Genomic DNA, 18,415 nt, shown 5'->3' with positions numbered 1-18,415 from the left:
TGCAAGGACCCAGGTTCAAATTCCCATTCCCCACATGCAGGAGAAGAAATATCATTAGCAGTGAAGCTGTGCTACAGATGTTTCTTTCTCTCTCCTCTAACACATACTTCACTCTCAATTTCTGTCTTTAACCAGTCAACCAAACAACCAACCAAATCAACTAACCAACCAACCAACAAAGAAAATACAGCAAACACACAATATGGGTTCTTCTAAAGTTGAACCTGGTGGGTAAGTGAAACTAAAATGCAAATAATTGGGAATATATCAAGTTGAAAAAGCTTCTGCACATGGAAAGAAAATTCCACAAGGATAAAAAGCAACTCAGAAATTGGGAGAGGAGATTTGTACATCACACATCTGACAAAAGATTGATATCAATCATCTATTTTTATCAACAACATCACACACACACATATCTTGCGGACACAATATTTGAATAAACAGTTTTCTAATGGAGATATATAGATGCCTACATAAAGGTGGAAAAATGCTCCACTTATCATTTGAGGAACACAATTAAAACACAAATTAAATTTTTTTATTTAAGAAAGGAGACATTAACCATAGGATAAGAGGGATACAACTCCATACAATTCCCACCACCCGATCTCCATATCCCATCCCCTCCTCTGATAGATTTCCCATTCTCTATCACTCTGGGAGTATGGACCCAGGGTCCTTGTGGGATGCAGAAGGTGGAAGGTCTGGCTTCTGTAATTGCTTCCCCACTGAACATGGGCGTTGATTGGCCGATCCATACTCCCAGTCTGCCTCTCTCTTTCCCTAGTAGGATGGGGCTCTGGGGAAGCAGGGCTCCAGGACATATTGGTGGGGTCTTCAGTCCAGGTAAGCCTGGCCGGCATCATGCTGGCATCTGGAACCTGGTGGCTGAAAAGAGAGTTAACATACAAAGCCAAACAAACTGTTGAACAATCATGGACCTAAAGGCTGGAATCATGCAGATGAAGTGTTGGGGAGTACTCACTGCAGACAGTACACTTTTATCTTAAAAATTCTAGCACCAGCAAATGATTCCCAGAGTGTTGATTAAAACATACATGCTTTGGCAAAGGTTATAAATCCTTGGACTGTATGGACTGAAAAATTAGATGAAAATCTCACTAATTAGTTTATCTAGTATTAGTTTCAACTGTGTCATCCTCAAACACTTTACAATCTCTCACTGTGGGTCACCTGAAAGTTTAGACATTTATCCTGAAACAGAGGGCACGTAAGCCTCACGCCCATGGCTGTGACAGATCTCTGTTCACCTTCCATATAAGGGCGACACGCTGATTGTGCCACTGGAGTGCCTGGATTCACGTTCCACACTGAAAGGGACTTATGCTGTATTTATTTTTTCTCACACTTTATAATGGGGAACAGGTGGGAAATATTTTCTCTTTTAAAAATTTTTGTTATCTTTTTATTGCATATAGACAGCCAGAAATTGAGAGGGTCGGGGAGATAGAGAGGAGAAAGGACTCCTTAGGGGCCAGACTCACTGGGCTAAGTGCCAGGATTGGCTCAAGGATCCCAGGTCTAGCCCCCTTCAGGGGGGTCACTTCACAAGTGGTGAAACAGGTCTGCAGTCGTCTATTCTTCCCCTCCCACCAACACCTTTTCTCCCCTCTCAATATCTGTCTGTCCTATGCACTGGAGGAAAATGGCCTCCAGGAGTAGTGAATTCATAGCTGGCACCAAGCCCTAGCAATAACGTTGGAGCCGCCCCCCCCCCCCCCAAAAAAAAAGTGAATCCAGGCTCTTGCTCATTATAACCGGTGCACTCAACCAAGTGCACCATCACTCAATACCTTGGAAAATGTTTTCTCTTGGCTGTTGGAGTACCTTAAGAGAGATCATCGGCAAGGGGTGAAAAGCATACACTTCTAGATGAGAAGATTCTCAGTGCTATTGTCAGTCAATTGTTACTTGTAGGGAGGAGTTCAGAAAGTTTTTTTTTTTTTCCCTCATGGTATAAGCACTTTCTGATTATCTAGAAATGCCCGTAGCTGTTAACAATTTTATGTTCAGGAAGTCTATCTCCCTTAGCAAGTATGAAGTGTGGAGAGGCAGGTAATTATTTTTTCTGTAATCTTTGCTAAGGTTAAAATAAAAGAGCAACATTATATATGGCATATGTAAAATGTTCAAAATCCCTAGTTACCAGAGTAATACAAATCCAGACAACAATGAGATAGCACATTACTCCTGAGAGAATGACCTAACTCAGAAGAAGGACAGAATAAATAAGTACTGATGAGGCTGTCAAAAAAAGAAGGCTTTTAAACCATTGGTAGGGATGTGAGTTGGTGTATACCCTGTGGAAAACAGTTTTGGTATTTCTCAAAACATTTAAAGTGAATGTACCACACGAACTGGGGATTCTATTTCTAGGCATTTATGCAAAAAACACAAAAACATCTATCCAAAGAGATCTGTACGTAGCTATTTATAATAACCAAAGTTTGGAAACAACCTGATCCAATAATAAATGAGCGGTTTACTATACTTATATGTGTATGTGTATGTATATGTATATCTCAGTGGTATGTTATGAAGCTGTGAAAAATAATGAAATCTCTTTTTCTACAACATGGGTGAACTTGGAGAGGATCTTGGTGAGTGAGGTAAAATAGAAGAATAAAGATTAATATACGATGACTTATCAACTACATACTTACTGACATTTTTAACATGTGCTATAAATCTTATTCTACAAGCAGTAGGCAATAACTTCCATATATATCATCTTTCTTTACCCTATTTAGTTAGTTATATCTCATTCATCCTATCTTTTAGTAACAATCTACTTAATAGCAAGTGTCTGACAAACACAGAGCTTATAATGTTGAGCAAACCACACACTAGCATGGCTTTTAGGAATAAGTGGCCTGGGAGTCCAGCGGTAGTATAGCAGCCAGTTAAGCGCAAGTGGCACAAAGCTCAAGGCAGGGCAAAAGGATCCTGGTTTGAGCCCCCGGCTGCAGGGGAATCACTTCACAGGCAGTGAAGCAAGTCTACAAGTGTCTATCTTTCGCTCTTCCTCTCTGTCTTCCTGTTCTCTCTCCATTTCTCTCTGCCCTATCCAACAACAATGACATCAATAACAACAACTACAACAACAATAAAAAACAACAAGGGCAACAAAAGGGAAAATAAATATAATTTTTTAAATGAATAAGTGGCCTATGGCATAAATAAATGGCCTATGGGATAAATGTTGACCAAATATTCACATTAATATTAATGCCCCAGATATTACAAGTGCCATTGTTGTAAGTAATTAAAAGAATGTGTAACTAGCAGGGGATATGCACAAGGGGAAAGGGAAGGACTCATCTCAGTAACGAAGCCTTTGAACTGAGATCTGCATGGTGAATGTGAGTTAACAAGATGTGGGCATGTGTCTGCATCATCATACTCTACTTGACTATTACCACATGGCACTTACTGAGCATGCCAGATGGAACTGGTGAAACAAGGCTGTCTGTCTACACTTTCTGATGGAACTTGCTATTCACTGTGTTTCTATGTTAGAGGGAGAAAGTATGATAGTGGTTTGTGACTTGAAAGGAAATCAACTGCCTGAAAATCAGAGGTATTCATTGAGCTGCTAGGGATACTGTTTTGCCCAGGGCTCTCAGCCCTTTCCTATTATAACAGTTCAGATGAAGGCACTCAACACAAAGTGCAAACTTTCCAAGGTAGCTGTTGCTATTCAAAGCCAACACATCACTAGTATCAGTTCTGAACCAGTCCTGCTTTCCCCCAGGTAGACACAGAATAATACAATATCATCTCACTTATACATACTTATACAAGGATAGTAAGGCAAAACAGAGAGTGAAACTTGGACTAGATTTGATGTATGTCGCCAAAGCATAGGACTCTGGGAAAAGAGGACAAGTGAGGGGTGGATTTTGGGCTGGGGTGTATAGTGGTAGAAAAGGAACTAATTTGGGACTGAGAATGTTTTCATGGACTAGGTTATGGTGCACCTAGTTAAGTGTTTATATCACCATGTGCAAGGGCCTACGTTTGAGCCCCCACTGGCCACTTGCAGTGGGGAGGCTTCATGAGTAGTGAAGCAAATTGCAGGTGTCTATCTTTCTCTCTCTCTGTTTCCACTTCCCTTTTAACTTCTCTCTGTCATGCCAAATGAAAATTAAAAAGTAGGAAAAAAAAGAATAAAATGGCCTCCAGGAGATGTGTATTTGTTATGCTGGCACAAAGCTCTAACCATAACCCTGATGGCAATAAAAAAAATATTTTGCAGACACCTATCAAGGGGAGATGAGAAATTTTACACATGTAGCAACCACCATTAAGTAAGCCATTAAGCCTTCAATAAAAAGAAAAAAAAAAGAAGATTTCTGAGAGGTGTGGTTTGTTTATGGAGTAGCTGCAATCAGACTTTCTCTCTCCCAGATACAACTATTAAACACAAGAGACTGAATTGGACACATAGTCTACAACTGAAAAAAAATCCACATCCTCAGGTGGGTGCTCACGTGGTTGGGGAAATGGGAGTGGGTTGGAAGACACGGTCATTCAGAAAGAGAGCTCTGGGTGGATGGCTCTCGGCACTGACCAGTGCCATCTTGGACAGAAACACAGTGAGCTGACTCCCCCCAAGAAAATGAATTGGAGGATAAAACCTCTTAATCTTAGACTGGGTTCTGTTCTTAAAGGGTTCTGTTCCCTTTTGTTTTTTCTCAGTTTGAATTTAAGACAAAGACAAAACTCAGCCTACAAGGTATCCCCAAACACCCTTCCCCCACTTACTGCCACAGATTCAAATAAGTGGAAAGCAAAGACCATAACAAAACCACCTGTTGGCCAGCATACCTAACACCATACATGCAAAAGCAAACAGGTAGATAGTTAAATAGCATGTGACATCAAACAAAGAAAAGTAAATCAGACAAAATCCAAGACATTCTGGATACAGAGAGAGTCTATCAGAGACAGACTACAGAAATCTTATGAGAACTTTACAAACTTTTACAAGAGTTGAAAGAGCATTTTTCTTTGGAACTTGATAAGAAGCTACAAAGTGTGAAAGAGGAACTCAAAGCAGAGTTCACTAAGCAGTTAAACAGCATGGAGGAAAATTTTCAAACAAAACTGCAAGGACTGAAAGACACCTTTATTGCAGTTCAGTCTCAGGTAGAAATCTTATGTGATAAATAGACTCACATGCAGAAGGAAGAATTTCCAATCTAGAAAACTGTCCACTCTTTCAATTCAAAGATGACGTAGAGGAAAGGTTTATAAAGAATGAAGGTTTCTTTCATAGTTTTTTCTAATTCCATTCTAGGTGGTTCACTTACTAACAAAGTCCCAAAATCTAGATATAGACCGGTCCCATGAGATAGGGCATATGTTCACACATATCCATAAACTAGGACAAAATATATACCTGAAAGTAAAAGTACACAATAGTCTGCAGTGAGTACACCCTCCCCCAACAATTCATCTGCACTATTCCAGCCTTAAAGTCCATGATTGTTCAATAATTTATTTGGCTTTGAATGTTAACTCTCTTTTTAGTCACCAGGTTCCAGATGCCAGCATGATACTGAACAGACTTCCCTGAACAGACAACCTCACCAATGTATCCTGGAGCTCCACTTCTCCAGAGCCCCATACTACTTGGGAAAGAGAGAGGCAGACTGGGAGTATGGATCTACCAGTCAATGCCCATGTTCAGCGGGGAAGCAATTATAGAAGCCAGATCTTCTACCTTCTGCATCCCACAATGACCTTGGGTCCATACTCCCAGAGGAATAAAGAATAAGAAAGCTATCAGAGGAGGGGATGGGATACAGAGATCTGGTGGTGGAAATTGTGTGGAGTTGTACCCCTCTTGTCCTATGGCCTTATTAATATCCCCTTTTTAAAATAAATAAATAAATAAATAAATAAATAAATAAATAAATAAGAATGAAACTACTTTCTGTCAAATTGCAGACTCCATAAAAAGGTCGAATATATGAGTTATAGGGAGGGATACATAAGGAGGTAGACTGGGTAAAAATTTTCAAGGAGAAAATTTTGCAGGCTTCTAGGGAAAGGAAAGAAGTTACATGTAAAGGGAGAAATATGAGACTTTCATCAGACTTTTCGTTACAAACCCTAGAAGCAAGGAGAAAGTGGAATGGCATATTCAAAGCACTAAAGGAGAGGGAATTTCAGCCATGAATTTTGTATCCTGCAAAATTATCCTTCAAGTATGAAGGAGAAATAAAGGTATTCCCAAATACTCAAAAACTAAAGGAATTTGCCACAATCAACCCCACCTTACAAGAAATACTGAATGGAGTCTTACAGGAAAGGAATAAATAAAGAAACACATGTTATCAGTGAGGTGAACAGCAATAGACTAGAAACAAGAACACAATAAAATAGGAAACAACAATAAGCAAATAAGGGAAGGAATTGCAAGACAAAGAAGCCTTATCAAATGTTTGTTAATCAAGATCAACTTAAAAAAAGACTTTTCTAGATACACAATGCTAGTTATTATACACAGGGTAACCACATGACAAAACAGGAAACAGAGATTTGCAGAGAACCCAAGAAAAATTAGTGAGGAATTCACTACAGAAAATCATCCACACAATAGGTTAGATAGAAACAAATGGGCAAAGACTCATCAATTTAAAATAAACTTAAAAGAAAAATTAGAATGGGTATAAGTAAACTGCATATATATCAATAATAACCTTAAATGTGAATGGCATAAATTCACCTGCGAATAGACTCAGAGTCACTAAATGAATTAAAGAACAGGATCCATGCTTTATATGTCTTCAAGAAACACACATTTAAAGAAAAGGCAAAAGGAAACTGAATATAAGAGGTTGGAGTAAGATGTTCCAAGCTAATAACTCACAAAAAGGGTCTAGGACAGCTATCCTATTGTCTGATAAAATATACTTCAGGTAAAGAAAGTAATCAAATATAGAGAAGGACATTACATAATGGTTAAAGGCTCAGTCCAACAAGAAGATGTAACCATCATTAATATATATGCCCCCAACTTAGGAGCACCCATATATATAAAACAAACATTTACTGGATTGAAGGTAGACATTGATAGAAACACGATAATAGTAGGAGATTTCAACACACCATTCACAGCAAGAGACAGAACATCCGGACAAAATAAATCAATAGAGAAAAAGCGAACTTAAATGAAACCATAAATGGACCTAATAGATATATACAGAACTTTCCATCCCAAAAGTAAGGAATACACATTCTTCTCAAGTACACATGGAACATTTACCAGGATTGACCAGATGCTGGGTCACAAAGACAAGTCTAAACAAATATGTAAATATTGAAATTATAAAATGCATCCTCTCAGACCATGAAGGCATGAAACTAGAAATCAACCAAAAAAAAAAAAATAAATAAAACACATTTCCCCAGAGCCTCGAGACTAAGCAATATGCTGCTGTACAATAAATGGGTCATTGAAGAGATCAAAAAAGTAATTAAGAATTATCTTGAGACCACTATAAATGAAGAAAACATTTAGCAAACCCTATGGGACACAGCAAAAGCAGTGCTGAGAGGGAAGTTCATAGCAATACAGACCCACATTGATAAACAGGAGAAATCACTAGTTAACTAAATAACAACCCACTTCAATCAACTAGTTGAACCAGCAGTCAGCAGGAGACAGGACATAGTTAAAATCCAAGCAGAAATCAACAAAAAAGAAAACAAGAAGACCACACGGAAGATTAATGAAACCAATTGTTTGTTATTTGAAAGGATAAATAAAATAGATAAGCCACTAGCTACACTCACCAAGAGAAAAAGAGAGAATGATATGGTAAAATCACTCAAAAATGAAAGAGAAGATACTACAGCAGATGAGGTAGAGATTCAAAAAATTATGCAAGAATATTATAGACATCTGGGTGGAACCGAATTTGACAACTTAGAAGAAATGGACACATTTCTAGAGTCATACCCACTACCAACCTTGACACAAGAGGAAGTAGATAAACTTCACGGGCCAATCACTAGTAAAGAAATTGAATCAGTAATCAAAAGCCTACTCAAGAATAAAAGCCTGGGTCCTGATGGCTATACTAATGAATTTTACAAAACACTCAAAGAATAACACCCATCCTCCTCAAACTCTTCCAGAAAATAGAAGAAGAAAAATATATTCTATGAGGCTAACATCATCCTGATCCCCAAAGCAGGAAAGGACCCCACCAAAAAAGAAAACTATAGACTTATATCCCTGATGAATATCAATGCAAAGATCCTCAACAAAATCTTGACTAATCGAATACAAGCATATATTAAGAGAATAATTCACCAAGATCAAGGAGGATTCATTCCTGGGAAACAGGGATGGTTTAATATCCATAAGTCAATAAACATAATTCACTATATCAACAATAGGAAAGATAAAAATCACATGATTCTATCAATCAATGCAGAAAAAGCATTTGACAAGATACAACACCCATTTTTGATTAAGGCCTTAGAGAAATTGGGAGTGGAAGGAAAATTCCTTATCATAATAAAGGCTATATATGATAAAACCATGACTAACCTCATAGTCAATGGAGAAAAATTGAAAGCATTTCCCCTAAAATCAGCAACTATATAAGGGTGCCCACTGTCACCATTTTTATTCAACATATTCCTAGAAATCCTTGCCATAGCAATCAGACAAGAAAGAGATCTCAAAGGAATAGAAATTGGAAGGGGTGAAGTTAAACTCTGATTATTCACAGATGATATGTTGACATACATAGAAAACCCCAGAAACTCTGCCAAGAAACTACTGGAAATCAGCAATAAATTCAATAAATTAGCAGGCTACAAAATCAGTACCTATAAATCCATGACATTTCTTTATGCAAAAGATAGGTCAGAAGAAATGAAACTGAAGAAAGCAATACCATTCATAATTGAATGCAAGAAGATCAAATAACTAGGAATAAATCTAACAAAGGATGTAAAGGATCTTTTTAAGGAAAACTATAAGACACTGTTAAAAGAAATAGAGGATGACACAAAGAAATGGAAGAACATCCCCTGTTCATAGATTGGGAGAACAAATAACATTAAAATGGCAATTTTGCCAAAAAGCAATCTATGGATTCAATGCAATCCCTATTAAAATCCCAATGATATATTTCAAGGAAATTGAACAGATTATTAAAAAATTTGTGTGGATCTCTAAAAAAAATCATGAATAGCAAAAACATTCCTAAGGAAAAAGAAGAAAAATGGGGGCATCACAATACTCAACTTTAGGTTATACTACAAAGCTGTAGTAATCAAAAAAGTGTGGTACTAGAACAAAAATGGTCATATGAATGAATGAAATATAATAGAGAGCCCAAAACTCAACCCATACATATACAGATACCTTATATATGACAAAGGGGCCAAATCTGCCCATTGGGGAAAAGCAAGACTTTAAGAAATGGTGTTGGCAGAATTGAACAGCCACATGTATAAAAATTAAATTAGATCACCAACTAACACCATACACCAGAATTAACTCAAAATGGATCAAAGATCTGGATATCAGACCTGAAAGTATAAAATACATAGAAGACTATATCAGTGAAACTTTTTGTGACATTAACACTAAAGACATATTTGGAGATTCACCCTATGGGCAAAGGAAACAAAAGCAAGGTTGAAAAAGTGGGACTATATCAAATTAAATAGCTTCCAAACATCAAAAGAAAACTCCATAAAGATAAACAGGAAACCCAGCAAATGGGAGAACATATTCACACATCATACTTCAGTCACTTGATATCAAACATCTATATATAGAACTCATACAGCTCAACAAAAGAAAAATAACAACCCAATAAAAGGGGGTGGAGGAAATGCATAGACAGTTCTCCAAAGAAGAGATATACATGGCCCACAGGCATATGCAGAAATGCTCTAATTCACTCATCACCAGAGAAATACAAATTAAAATCACACTGATACCACCTGACACCTGTAAGAATGGCCTTATTCAAGGAAACAGAAGATAAATGTTGGAAAGGATGTGGAGAGAAAGGAACTCTAATATACTGCTGGTGAGAATGCAAAATAGTACAACTATTATGGAGAACAGTATGGAGAATCCTTAAGCAAATACAGATGGAAATACCTTATGACCCAGCAATCCCACTCCTAGGCATTTATCCAAAAGCGATAATATCGCTAATTTGAAGGGAAATATGCACCACCTATGTTCATAGCTGCATTATCTACAATAGCAAAAATTTGGAAGCAACCAAAATGTTTCTCCATAGATGACTGGTTAAAACAGTTATGGAACATACTCAATGGAATATTACTCAGCAATTAAAAAGACGATTTTACAGCCTTTGGGATAAAATGGATGAAACTTGAGAATATTATGCTTAGTGAAATAAGCAAGGAGGTAAAGGAAAAGTATAGGATGGTCTCACTCATACGTGGAATTTAGAGAACTAAACACATATACATAAAATAAGCAACCAGAGACAACACAACCCATATTTAAAATGGGAAAACTATTGTGGTTACCTGGGGGAAGTGAGGAGGGCACAGACTTTTGGTGGTGGGGAAGATGTGAAACTCTAGTCTTATCACTATTTAGTCCTTTCAATAGCAATAGGACATGTTGCAGTGGTGGATAGATCTAATATCTCAAGTTCCCCAACTGCCTAGACTATAGCCCTAAGCACAAATTCTAGCTCTTACTAATATTTGTCTTAGATTTTCAAAATGATCATACTCTGATAAGGGGATTGCTTATGAATCTTTAACAATGTATCAGAAAATAAAGCTCTGTGAACATCTAAATCAATTACAGCTTTAGGCCAGATAGGGCAAGATCTTTTGTCCTCATAAGTATTTAAAATTCAAGGAGGTTAGGATACCACTAGAAGAATTCAGATCATAGTGGAGTCAACTATAATAACACAGATAATTAGCCCCCCAACTAACTTGGCTATAATAATTAATTATTGATATTTTAACTTAGTTTCTAAGACTATATGAAACCTCTTGCATCCTCTGTAAGTCCTGCATTTCTCCTAGTCCTGGTATCTGTATAATATGCCCATACTTCTTGAAATTACTTTTCTATGATTCCTTACTGCCATACCAAACCTGTCAACTTTAACCAAATTGCTACTGGTGCTGTCACACAGCATGATGCTGCTATTAAAATCCTACTATGAACTGTAACGTGAGATACCAGCCTGAGAAGTCAACTCTCCAAATCTGGTGCTCCACTCCGACACCATTCTCTCAGACATTTTCATCCAATCTCAGGTTAGTTACCAAAGCAAACTATTATAGTTGTATGACCCCCAGGAAATGCCTAAAATGGTTTCCCTAGCTTTCTTCTACCCTAAAATCCCTAAGCTCATCTGCTCTGATCCTACTTTCTGATTGCTGTTCATTAACCATCTTGTCTCAACTTAGGTCATGCCACCTTCCAGATAACAGACTGCAGATGCTACCATGACTCCACCCATAACTTCTCTGGGCAGATGAACTCACTAATGTGTCCTGGACCCTTGAATTTCCAGTGCTCTGGTAACTAGGGAAAGATAGAAACAGGCTGCGGGTCTGGATCGACCTGTCAACGCCCATGCTCAGTGGAGAAGCACATACAGAAGCCAGAACTCTTACCTTCTGTTCCTCATAAACAATTTTGTTTCATACTTCCAGTGGGGGAGAAGTGATAGGATGAAGAAAGGGGACTCTGCACTCCAGCTCTATCTGCACCCAGAGAGAGAGAGAGAAGGAAAAGCAGAAGGGCATATGTCGGTAGCTTTGATATTGTGAGTGGTTTAGAGGAAAAGAGAGGATTGAATCAGGAAAAGAAGGGGTAATTTTTTAAAAATGTGGACAGATAGTTGTAGAGAAGATAGTTGGCCCATGTCTACAACATTAGGAGAACTGTGGTGGATTGAAGTGGGGAGAATGAAGATTCAGAACTCTGATGGTGGGAATGATGTGGATTCAAACCCCTGTCACAATAAAAAAAAATCATTAAAAGTCATCTATTCAAACAAAACCAAAAAAATGAAAAAAGAAAAAAATGGAGATACCAGAGGTATAAAGTAAAAAAAAAAAAAAAAAAAAAAGGAAAAACAATTGCAGTTATAGCAGAGGTCATTAGAATATCCATTATAAACTCTACCTACTTATGTCCCACACATAAAGCTATGTTAATTTGACATCTCATTTGATTCATCTATCAGTGACTTTATTATAGGAGTCCCATTTTAACTTCAAGACTTGTCTCAGCTTGAAGTTTGAAAAAACTATTTTTGTTTTGTTTTGGGACTCAACACTTCGCTATAAAATAGCACAATGCCATTTGGTAAATTCGTTAATAACTTGACTCCTCCTCTTACTTCTACTCCTGCCAATACAGTGATAAGTGCCCTGCCTACATCATGACTGATGAGTTTCATGAGAGCTCATTGTCATCATCTCTGTCTTCTGGCGGGATCTGCTTTGCAGAGGAGAAGTCACCATATTCTCGGAGCTGGGTTTTAAAGTAGATGGGTATGGCACAAAACTCTGTTAAGTAATGTTCTAAGTGCCACTAGTAGGGATGGGATGGAAGAGCTCTGGGATTCTGGTGCATGATGGTAGAAAAGGACCTAGCTGGGGCCACGTGGGAGCTCAACGGGTTGAGCGCACATGAAACAAAGTGCAAGGACCAACATAAGGATACTCCGGTTGGAGGCCCTGTCTACCTACCTGCTTGTTTCACAAGCGGTGTAGCAGGTCTGCAGGTGTCTTTCTTTCTTTCTTTCTTTCTTTTTTTTTTTTAAAAGATTTTATTTATTTATTTATTTATGAGAAACATAGGAGGAGGGAGAAAGAGCCAGACATCACTCTGGTACATGTGCTGCTGGGGATTGAACTCAGGACCTCATGCCTGAGAGTCTGATGCCTTATCCACTGCACCACCTCCCGGACCACGAGGTGTCTATCTTTCTCTACCCTTCTGTCTTCCTGTACTCTCTCCACTTCTCTGTCCTATTCAACAGCAACTATAGCAATAACGACAATAACAACAACAGTGATAAACAACAAGGGCAACAAAAGGGTAAAAAATGGCCTGCAGGAGCAGTGGATTCATAGTGAAGGCACTGAGCCCCTGCAGTAACCCTGGAGGCAATAATAATAATAATAATAATAATAAATCTAGATTCTAGATTGTTTTTGGTGGTGGTGGTGGAAATGTCTTATGGAACCCTATTATGGAGAGGTGAAAGGTTGTTCATCTGTATCAATAACTATACTGTAAACCAAAACCTCACCGCCAATAACAATAAAGTGGGAAGCAAAAATAACAACTACCAAGTAAAGCTGGACTCCTTACATGAGGCAGAGGTGAAGTTAACAGTGCTAATGTTAGCAGGATACATGTTAATTAGAAGTAAACTGATGATAAATACTTAAATACTATGACCCTAGAGACCCACATTATATTTACCTAACTGCAGTGTGGATTAAAGGTTGATATGATATTTAATAAATTTCCCTAAGGGGAAATAGTTCTGGAACATCACAAGTAAAATAGTTTATTTTTAAAAGATGTATTTATTTATTTACTTATTTATTTATGAGAAAGATAGGAAGAAAGAGAGAACCAGGCATCACTCTGGTACATGTGCTGCTGTGGATTGAACTCAAGACCTTATTCTTGAAAGTCCAATGCTGTACTCACTGCAACACCTCCCAGACTACATATAAAATGATTTCTATTTCTTTTTCTATGTGTAACCCTGTTTCCCATGACCTGGCCACTGGCTCAGCTATTCTGTCCATCCCTGGATATGACCTAAGGCTTTCCTTTCCAGGATTTGATTTCAATCATCAATGCTTGATCTCCTCTGCCTTCCTCTTACTCATGGTACACAGCATTGTCTCACTAGAAAGAATACAGATATTTCAGCCCAGCTGCTTAAATTTCCAGAGTGGGCTGGGATTCTTGATGACTTGAGGTGACACTCCATTTTATGTATTGTTTTATTTATACTCCGGGGTGATTAGTAACACCATGCACTGATATTTGTTATGATGTGCCGGACATACGAATCTGACCTGATAGTGGAGGGCTGCCCCTTTGTGCTGGGAGAATCCTTTGTGGAATGGTGACAGAAAAAATAAATTCTTCCCGGCTCCCCACCTGCAGGGGAGTCGCTTCACAAGCGGTGAAGCAGGTCTGCAGGTGTCTATCTTTCTCTCCTCCTCTCTGTCTTCCCCTCCCTCTCTCCATTTCTCTCTGTCCTATCCAACAACAACAACAACAATAATAACTACAACAATAAAACAACAAGGGCAACAAAAGGGAAAAAATAAATAAAATAAAATAAAATATATTAAAAAAAAGAAAAAGAAAAAATAAATTCTTACAAGATTTTTTTTTTAAGTTGAAGAATCTTAAAGTCATAGAATACAGTATGCTGGGGAGTCAGGTGGTAGCGCAGTTTAAAGTCACAGAATACAGTATTCTGGGGAGTCAGGCGGTAGCACAGCAGGTTAAGCACAAGTGGCACAAAATTCAAGGACCAGCGGAAGGATCCTGGTTCCAGTCCCCAGCTCCCCACCTCAGGGTAGTTGCTTCACAGGTGGTGAAGCAGGTCTTCAGGTGTCTATCTTTCTCTCCCCCCTCTGTGTCTTCTCTTTCTCTCTGTCCTATCCAACAACAACTGACTACAACAATAAAATAATAATGGCAACAAAAGGGAATAAATAAATGTTAAAAATATTTAAAAAAAATACAGTATGCTAAATCTCCCTACAATCATGTATCAAAGAACCAAGTGAAAAGATCCTTATAGAGAGGTGACAGTAGAGATTTCTGGACTTGGGAATTAAGAAGACACATTTTTCCCCTTAAATTATCACCCCCTGATGTCTCAGGATAAATCCATCATTTCCAAAGGCCTTTACATTTCTTTCTTTTTTATTTGATAGGACAAATACATATTGAGAGACAGAGGAAGGGAAGACAGGGGGAGAAAGGAAAATAGATACCTGCAATGTTGCTTCACTGCTCGTAAAGCCTTCCCTCTACAGGTGGGGATGAGGAAGGGGTTGAGCTGAGGTCCTTGCACATGGTAATGTATATACTCTACTGGGTGCCCCACTGTCTGGTCTATGTTGGTCATCATTTCTCTTTTGGCTAATTTTGCTTTTGTTTCTACTCATCACGCCAGGTTCCCCTGCTCCATTGCTTAATGCCGTGGTCTATTTACATAATCACTGTTTTATCTGAGACCCGCCCTGCCTGCAGGGCATTGGTTTAATCCCTACTGGTTAGATCCACACTGGTTTAATCCCCATTGGTTAGATCCCCACTGGTTTAATCCCCATTGGTTCAAACTCTCTTTTCACTCCACCCCCTCTCCTAGTCACATGCTGTTTTCCACCCTACCACTTCCTTCTTGGCAAGTATAAAAGAATGTTCTTTTCTGATTAAAAACATTGAATTATGTTCCCGCTCAGCCACGAGAGTTCCTGGTTCCTCTCCTGCATCGCTGAGTAGGCAGCAGTCTAGGTTGGCCAAGGCAGAGTTATCTCCAACCCAGAGAGCATGTGCCCAAGAAGAAATACCCTCAGGCTAGCCTGGCAGGTTTCTATATAAAACACAGAGCCACTTAGGCATAGAAGGAATTATCTGCCTCAAAAGAGAGTTAGGAGGCTCAGTACCACATAGCCTTTTCATAAACAGTGTCATCTAGGTTCTCTCATCAACTTTGAACTGCACATAGTAGGGATTTTACTTTGTATCAGGTGGTAGCAATCATTTGAAACACATGGGACTTTCAAAATAGCTCATCTGGATAGTATGCTGCTTGGCCATATGTGTGACCCAGGTTTGAGCCCAATCTGCACTGCTTTGAAGGAAGCCTCAGTACTATGCCCCCCTCCAGGCTTCTTGCTTTCTCTATCAAAAATAACAAATTCAAGAATCTAGGAAGTTACAGGTATCAATTAGATCAGGAAATAGTTGAGATCATCAAGGCAGCCTTCCAGAGCCTTCTTATCCTATCCTTCTTATCCTATCCTAGATTGCTGTCTTTTCCACATGAATTAATATTTGATGTCTTCAAATTATGCACAAGATCACATCATTTACACAGAAGGGAGAGGTCTTAGTCTCAGAATATCACTGCTTTATAGTGTAAAGATTTTGTGTCAATTTTCATGATGCATAGATACACAGAGTCTTTGCTCACTTGCAATAAATAAACCAGATGGGCCAGTTACCCAGGGCTATGACTCACTGCAGATAAGGACTCCACCATAGAAGAAACATCATTAATTGATTGAGAAGGGGATCAGATTCTCAAGGTCTGCCTTTCTCTGTTCATGACAGCAACCCGTGGTCAAGGAGAGACTAGGTTCCCAGTTAGTTGCTAAGTCTTGAATTTATAATTTTCAATAGCTTGGTTACATAATTGGAAAGATACATCAGCTTATGTCATTTTGAGGCTTCTAAACATTTGCTCCACCTGGAAATTGTACTTATGGAAGAAGTAGAAGTCTAAATATCAGTAAGTTGCATGCTAATTTGCAATTAAACATTCCACCTCAGCTTTATTTTATGAGTGTATGTATATATATATATATATATATATATATATATATATATATATATATTAAAGATAAATGATTACATTTTCTTTTACTTCAACCAGCACTTGAATTTCTGAGTTTACTAAATTCTTAATTTGTTTCAGTGAATAATATGTTGTTTTTTTACTTTGGTGATCTATTGTTGTTTGGAAACTTACACAGTTTAATAATGTATTATCTTAATATTTATCTTTAAATAATAACTTCCAAAGTGGATTGCTAGTATTTTTTAAAAAATATATTCCTCCTCATTGTATTCTTTCTAATAGTAGAGCAATTATAACTATATAAGCTATTAAATTTTCCTTTGCAGTTTGGGGTTGGTATGTCACGTTCTATTATAGTTGTAGACAGTTTCAAGTTCATATTATATTTTATTTTAATTTTAATTATATATATATTTTTCATTAATGGAAAGTTGTGGAGAGATTCCACAGCTCTGCTCCACCATGCCACAAACTTTCCCCTACTCCATGTTTTCCATGGTGCAGTCCTTGCATATGGGGATGCATATGTTCAACTGGGTGTGTCATCACCCAGACCCAAATAATAAATACTTCTGCATGAATCCTTATAAAATAAAAGAAATAATGTATACCACCATGTTGTGATTATCGCACTTAACAGAAGAGGCAATAGATATCTGATAATATTTAGCATCCAATCTCATTCATATTTCCTTTCCTTTCCCCCATATCATTCATGCTAGCTGAGAGATCTTTATCCACTGAAGACCTCCACTGGATTCCCTTTTACCAAATGTTTTCTCTTTGACATGACAATAATGCTTTGAAGAAGTGAGGTCATTTGTTGGTTTGCAGCTATTTCCTCCTTTGCATTGATCTGATTCTTCTCCAAAGTGGCATTTGACATTCTAGTCCCCTTTTATGTTCAGCAGAAAAGCTGTTAAGTCTAATGGCTCAGATTGATTCAGGATAAAATTTTTTTTGGGGGGAGGTGGATGACTCAAGAGGATGCCGAGTACCTGAGATTATATCATTTCAAGAAACCTGCCGTGTTCTTCTGTCCCATCATTCCTGATGTGCAGAGTCACTGGTGATTTTAAATAGTGATAGTTATTGCTCTCTGTGAAAACTTTTGCTTATTCTTTCTCAATAAACAATCTCAGGCAATGCTAGGAGACCCTGTGTTGGCCATCAACATTTTTTTTTCTTTATTAGTGATTGAATAATGATTGAAAAGATTGCAGTATAAGAGGGATACAATTCCTAGCACCAGAGTTCTACATCCCATCCCTTCCATTGGAAGTTTCCCTATTCTTTATCCCTCTGTGAGTGAGTGATGCCTGTAGCACTGTCCCAGTGCTTCTGAAGCTTTCCCCTGTGGGTGAGGACCAGGGGGTTGAACCTCTATCCTTGTTAATGGTAAAGCATGTGCTCTACAGGGTACAAGGCCTCTTGGCCTGGTTTTTAAAATTAAATTAAACTAATTTATTTAAAATATTTTCCCCTTTTGTTTTTTATTGTTGTAGTTTTTGATGTCGTCGTTGTTGGATAGGACAAAAAGAAATGGAGAGAGGAGGGGAAGACAGAGAGGGGGAGACAAAGACACCTGCAGACCTGCTTCACCACTTATGAAGTGACTCCCCTGTAGCAGGGAGCCCGGGGCTCAAACCGGGACCCTTATACTGGTGCTTGCACTTCGCTCCAAGTGTGCTTAACCCTCTGAACTACCCCCGACTCCCTTGGCCTGTTTTTATATGTTTGACAATGGCTATTAGTATTTGCTACCT

The sequence above is a fragment of the Erinaceus europaeus genome, chromosome 2, assembly GCF_950295315.1.
Source record: "Erinaceus europaeus chromosome 2, mEriEur2.1, whole genome shotgun sequence".
NCBI classification, from domain to species: domain Eukaryota; kingdom Metazoa; phylum Chordata; class Mammalia; order Eulipotyphla; family Erinaceidae; genus Erinaceus; species Erinaceus europaeus.
Note: the sequence above shows the minus strand (reverse complement) of the source record.